Here is a 7,512-nt window from a genome sequence, read left to right on the forward strand (position 1 = left end):
TGTATCCTATCCCAGTTTTCTATAGTTCCTTTTATATGATGAGAGGATCAATTTTCCCTCTTCCCTCCTTATAAGATGAATGTTTTGAAGATGATCCTGTCCTTTAGCAAGAAAGACCCAGGACACATTATTTGGAAAGCTGGCTTATATCTTTGTTTGCCCAAATCTTACTGTATATTCATTTCATGTAGATCTCTTCCATGTGAGTGGGTATTTAGGAAGAATTATAGTTGGGGTGGCCACAGAAACTCTCTAATCTAACTTGCTGTTTCTGCTTTGTACCCACCCTTCTCTTATGTGGCTATAGACCCTGCTTGGCAGAACCTGACCTCTCTAGCCCTGCCCAACTGTGGACAGAGACAGCTCCTTTGCTTAGGCTCAGCCCTACCCAGCATCTGATCTGGTGCTGAACAGACCAAAGTTCACATGGGGAATCTCATTCTCCAGCAGTGAGTAGGGTCTAAGTTAGATATGTTTATTCAGACTGGTGTTCAGTGTGATGGATATAAGCTCACAGCTACAACTTCATGGGGTCTCAGCCTTTCCCTAAGCCCGGGCTTGTTGGTCTGGACTCAGGTTTTGGTTTAGTATCTCAGTTCCCCTGCAGGGATTGGAAGCCTGGTTCAACTCTAGTTTGCTTAGCTGGAGCTCTTACTTTCTCTAGTGATTGTCTCAGTGAGGAGCCTGATCTCTGTCCTCAGCGTCACCTAATCCAGAGCTCAGTGAATGATCTACACCTCCTGTTTGCCCTGCACTGAATGATGATGTTTTCATCCCAACTGTCTTCAAAAATTGCTTGGAACCTATGTTTGAGCCTTTAAACTTTGTGCATCAAATTGAATTGACTTAGATTTTGATGCCAAACTTCGTGGAGTCCAAGCTCACCCACACTCAGCCAAGTGTATTGGGCTGGTGGATGACCCTCTTACTCACCTCTTCAGGCTGATCATACATGGTCTGCCCTGCTTCCTATTTTCAAACTCTGACATCCCAGTGTACCTGGAGGGCAAATCCTCCTAGCTTTACTAATTCTTCAATATTTTTTTGTGCACACATCTGATCTTGCCTCAGTGTCTAGAATGAGATCAGTTGTGGACAGGCTGGTGTTGATAAGAAAGGGGAAGAAATACAACAAATGATTTTATCTAGAGAGCATCACAGTGGAGCTAAGAAAAGTAGGTTCTTATCTCATGTCTTCTACTTAATAATAAGGAACCCTGGGCATACAGTGGGTGAGCCCCTCACTTGCAAAGCTGCTCTCATTAGCTGCAAGCATGATACTTATCTAATTGCCTCACCATGTTTGGAGAGAGTGACAAACATGATTTTGTTCTGTAGTACTATTCAGGCAATACTATACTATGGGTATATTATGAGTTGAAAGGCCTTCACTGGGGACATGAGGAACACTGTCTCTCAACTTCCGCTGATTGACTTACCAACCCAGCCACTTATGCACAGGGACTCCGTGCTGGGCATTGCAGGTAGGCAGCTGACTGATCCAAATCATTCATCAGCTGAGTCATACCCCAGCTGCTGAGCAGTTCCAATAGGGATGCTTGATATTGTTTTCCCATTTGCATGATCTGTGCAGATTTTGTTCTGGTGATTATTCTATTTTTATTACTTCTCTGCTCCCAGGGAAATTTCACTGCCTTGTAGGCACGAGTAAAACTCAGCCATACATTGTAAAGTAGATGTAGCCTGCTTTCAACTCCTTCCTCTCCAACATTCTCCTGCAGCAGCCAGCCAGAAGAAACTTCAGGTTCCTCTGAATTACCATTGCACTCAGTCAGCAGTTTAAATTGTGTAGGGTCTTCCATGTGCATTATTCATCTTTGGGTTCTCAATGCTTGGCATAGTGGCTGGAACAATGTGAGCATTTAATAAATGTCTGTTGAATAAGTGAATGAATGAATAGTCTGTTTTTAAAATAAGCTTTTCATTTTAAATCTACAGAAAAATTGAGAAGACAGTTCAGAAAGACCATATACCAGCACCCAGTTTCTGGTATTATTAATATCTTACATTAATATGTTACATTTGTCACACTTAATGAAATGATAGCAATAGGTAATTATTAGTAAAAGTCCATACTTTATTCAGATGTCTTTAGTTTTATCTAATGTCCTTTTTCTGTTCTAAAATCCTACCCAAGATACCACATTACATACACTCATCATGTCTGCTTAGGCTCCTCTTGACTCTGGTGGTTTCTCAGACTTTCCTTGCTTTTTATGACCTTGAAGGCTTTGAGGAATACCTGTCAGGTATTTTGTAGAATGACCCTCAATTTTGGTTTGTCTTCTCTTTCACTTGTGATTAGTCTAGGGTTATGGGCTTCTGAGAGGAAGACCACAAAGGTTGAGTACCATTTTCATCACATCATGACAACACACTGTCAACATGACTTATCACTTGATGTTGACCCTGATAATCTGTTTGAGATAGTGTTTGTCAGGTTTCTCCACTGTAAAGTTACTCTTTTCAGCCTCATCTTTTCATACTGTACTCTTTGGAAGGAAGTCACTGTGTATAGCCCACACTTAAGGGGTGGAGAGCTGTGCTCTACCTCCTTGAGGGTAAGTATGAAAGAATTTGAAATTCTCCTGCATGAGAGAATTATCTGTTATCCTCATTTATTACTTTATTCAGTAATTTACTTAATAATATGGATTTATGTGTGCTTTCCACTTTTATTCAATTTACTATTTTTTTTCACAACTAGATTGAACATTCCTAAGGGAGCAGAACTGATTCTTGTTCCTATCTGTCTCTCTAATTGCCTGACACAGAAAAGATGACCCCCCTCAAATAGACACTTGTTAATTAATAGAACTAAAATAAGAATTAAGCTGTCTGTAATGTGTGTAATGATATCCCAAAGCAGCTTAACTGTTTTTTTGACATTATCTTATTATATTTAACTGTCCTGAAAAAGTTGCCAGAAATGGAAAGATCCTGAGAAATAATCTAATGCAACACTCACATTTACAGATGGTGAAGTTTAGGACCCGAGAGAAACTTTATGGACCTATATATGGGATGAGAACCTAATTTTCCTAACTTCCAATGTGATGCTCTTTAGACCCACTAGAATGTCTAACGAGTCTGATGTACTCAACAGGTTGGTTGAATTTGTATCTGTAGGCAAAAGCGAGCCATCAAAGAGATTTTCTCTGTTCTGTATTTGTTTTGCAAAGTGAATTTTTACTTTTAACTGATCTCTGAGGCAGAAATGCAATGAGTGTGAATAAGCATAAGAATGATGATGGGGTGATCATCTATTAAAGTAAACCAAGTGAGAGACTCTAAAGGCCTGTGCTACACCATTGGCAGTGGAAAGAGAAGAGTCAGTATATTGAGAGGCATTTTAGAAGCAGAACTGGTGTAATCTGTTACCAGTTAATGTGGAGGGTGAGGGAGTAGAAGATGCCAAAAGTGACTTCTGGGTCCTTGGCTTGGGCACCTAGACGGAAGGTGATGTCACTAATCAAGACATAGTGAGTTTGGAGGGGAAGATGAACTCGTTAGATGTGAGATAGTTGTTAGGCTTTTCATACTTCCAATAGGTAGCAGAAAGGCTGTGTGGATCTTAGAAGAGAAATTAAAGTCCAAGGTACTGATCTAAGAGTTAATGTCACTTGACTGATGAAGCCAATGGAGGTAGTGAGATCACCTAAGAAAATCAGAGAAAATACATGACTGACACCTGAGTTCAGTAGGAATAGAAGACAGTAGAGGCAGTAGGAAATAAGAAGAAACTTTCAGAGAAGCAAATATGGAGTGGCGTGAGGAAGCTGGGTAAGGAGGTATGGTGAGTTGGTTAAATTCTGCAGGGACATCAAATCAGATGAGGCTTTAAAAGCAACTATGGTGAATGACAGTAATCAGGGCATGGGTGATCTTAGCAAGGGTCATTCCAGTGGAGAGGTGGAGGGCTTTATGTAAAAGAACAGACACTGCAGAAATAGAGGGCCAAATCAATACACAGCATTTTCATTTTCATTCGTCCTGGCTCAAACTCCCTTCATTTTCAAAGGTTACAGACAATTACATGAGAAAGGATTCAAGTTAAATAAGAAGAATATATTAATTGTTTTTAAGAGACATAGGAATAGGTTAATGGGGTTTTTGAATCTCTCATTGTAAGAAAGTTTTAAGAGTAAAGATGTAGCTATTTTAAACTGGAATAAGTTAGTCTTACATGAATGAGAAATGCCTCTGAATTCCTCTTTAAGTCTTTGGCTCTTATTCCGTAAGGCTGAACATATTAAAACTTCAAGGAGAGAGTTTTTAGTTTTGCAGTGTACTTAAAGGATAAATTTGCCCTGTCTGAAAATACTGAATTGGCTAACTAGTTGATTTATTCAGAGGTCTCTGACTATTTTAGTATGCAATCAATTGTACTTTTAATAAGCCATAAACCATGTTTACTGCCTTATTTATTGAATTTAATCAAAGTGACTTGATGGCTAACTAGTACAGTGCTCTCGACAGGCCTCAGATACTGGGTCTAATTACTGGAGACAATAATACAGCAAGAGGATAAGAAGATTTTATTCTTGAAAAATGGAAGAAAACAGAGCCAAGTAAACAATCTTTTGTTTGTCTGTTTGGGGGCAGAGTTGGTCTGGAAGATAGAAGGCCAACTTTGTGAAGACTTTCCTGAGGCTCTTCCTCTCTTTTAAGCAGGTGCAAGTGACACAAGATTCCTATTAAAGAATAGTCTTCACAGCTCCTCTCAGCCTCACTGCTGTGTTTGCCCAGAGGTGTAAATAGATTCAAAGGTCATCTGCCTCTTAATATCCCATTTCTCTCCTCTTGGAGCCGTTTCAGTTGAAATTACAGGCATTAAGATGAGGCAGCTCCCCAGTCAATCTGAGAGAATCAGAAGAGCCCTCATATCCCCTACAGAGCCCTTCAGAATCCTCTGAGTCTTCACACTCCAAATGATTGGATTATGTTTGATTATAGTTGCAATATTGGTGGGAGTTAGAGGTGGCCAGGAACAGTCAAACTGTGCTTTATGTCTCCTGGTGGTCACATAGATCAGAGTCTGTCACGTCCATATCACCTGCAGGAAAGAATCGTCGTCATCTTTCTAAAAACAAAATGCACTGCAAAAACTTTTATGGACCCAAAGAGAGCTTTGAAAAAATGAGTTGGCACAGTAATAATTTGGTTTTCATGAAACAGTTTTCATTGGTGAATAAATAGCACTGTGTTTACACACAGAATGAAGATCACTGAAAATCCCTTTATTTGGTTTTGACAAGTTTGCTGAAAAATTGATAAGAGAAACATTTATTTTAGACAGTGCTGACCAATCCAATAAAGATCCTGCTGAACTAAATTTTTAGGTTTTATTTCAAACACAATGTAGATCTACAGACTGGGGAAGGGGAGTTGTTTTCAGTACTTTTTAATGTTTACATAGCAAACACCCATAGAAGAATTGCTTTCTGAAATATATAAGCTTTGGGTTAGAGAAGGCTTAGCATGAAGGGTCAAGTTGGTATTGGGAAGATATCACATCATGTACTTGGTGTGAACCCATCAATAGCAGGATAATACATACCCAAGTGAACACCTAACTCTGTATCCCTCCCACAATGCAACCATGCAATTCCATGTTCTAGAAAGAAGTTCATTGAAAGAAGCCATGACATCTAGAGTGTGATGATTAAGCGATGCACAGCTTCTCCATTTCTAGGGATTTCACACTGTGTGTCATCCCCATATCACTCACTATCTCTGGAGAAGGAGCAGAAGACATACACGGCCCTGAATCTTGAGGTTTCCTGTGCAAGTGTCCACGACTGGATTGCCTCTGATTCCAGATCGGCCTCTGTGTCTGCCTTTGGCATGTATCTGTGCTTGTGTATAGGGAAGGGAGAGACAGGCAATATGGCGAGAAAAATTAAGGGTTCCCCCACTCAAAATGTCATGCTTTGTTGGGAGATCCATACTTTCTTAGAGAAAGTAGAAAGATAAAATGGAAATGAGTTTTATGTCATTTTAGTCTGAAAACACATTTTGTTTATGTTTACTAACTTCTGTAATAATATAATAACTTTGACATGACAGTTATATTGTACAGAAGCAAATGTGATTTAACTAAAATGGCATTGTACTAGCTTTGAACAAAGCAAACATTTGACAAAAGATAGAGGAAAGAGAAAATCCTTTTTTGTTGTCCCACATAAATAACACATGGGAAATAGAAAATGCCTTTATCAAGAAGAGTAATGAACTACTAAATGAAAAAAAAATCTCCATTTAATTGCAAGATCTTTTATGAATACAAGTATTCCAAAAACAGGAATTATATCTAAGCTCTTCTTACGTTCCACAGTGCTAGCCTTTGGTGTGTATTCAGTAAATACTTTTTGAATGAATAAAATGCATTCCAAAGTCTTAATGACGGTTTACTTGCTTAGGGGAACTTGCAGAACAAATTCCTTTCACGTGCCAAAAGAGAGTGGGAAGGAGACTACAGGGTGCAGTGGAACTGAGGTCAAACAAGGAAAGACAGTCAGGGGCAGGGAATATACAGGAAGCCAGGTGATCCAGGAGGTTTGTTTTTTTGGTGAGGTGGCTCAGGTCCAAGAACCTCATAGTGTGAAACAAGATGACTCTTGAAGACGTGATGCCCAGTAGCTCCAGCACATAGATGGTCCTTTGGCCCCATTTCATTCTGAAGAGCCCTCTTTAAGCCCTGAGCTTTCTGATGGTAAAATCAATCTTGGGATCTTACCTAATCTACCAACCCCCACAACGCCTGAACTTCAGCACTGGCTTGGGAAAAATAAGATTTCAGGGTCAAGGGGGAGTTTTCGAGCAAGGTCCCCAAATGTCTGCAATTCTGAAAAACTTTTCTCTGGCATTTAAACTTTATTCAATAGGACTTCATGAAAGTTAAAGATCTGGCAAAAACAAACTTGCCTGGGTGGAGTGAAGGCCGTATTGTTTCATTGCAGCCACATGCATAAGTGATGCCTATGAGATCATTTATAGGTTTTATAAGGGGGGATGTAAAAGAACCTAAGGATCTTTGGATTCGAGGAGTGGTAGATGAAATTTGAGGGCTCAAAAACTCTGAAGCCTTCAAAGTTTTGCCTTCAAATCTCACTTAGGGAGATAACAAGACAAATGAGGAGGAAGCATTTATGTAGAGCAGAGACAGCAGAACAGGACTTGTGTGCTACATACACTACACTAATGTGCTCCAGATTTCTTAAAATCTCTGCTGACTTAATCAAGAAACATGAGTCTGCTTTATTCTCCAGGTAGGTGCTTGTAAAAGAGAGAAAAGGCTTTTCATATCTGTCTTCTAGCTACAACCTTCCCTTCCTTCTCCCTTCCTTACCTTTTTCTCTTCCTGTCTCCTTTCCTGCCTTTCATTCATTCCTAAACATTTTCCAAGAACCTATTGTGAAGAGGTTAGATAATCTGAGGTATATGGGACACAATCCCTGCCTTCATGGAAACAATGATGCAAATGAACGT

The sequence above is a fragment of the Hyperoodon ampullatus genome (genome assembly GCF_949752795.1).
Source record: "Hyperoodon ampullatus genome assembly, chromosome: 15".
In the NCBI taxonomy this organism is placed as follows: domain Eukaryota; kingdom Metazoa; phylum Chordata; class Mammalia; order Artiodactyla; family Ziphiidae; genus Hyperoodon; species Hyperoodon ampullatus.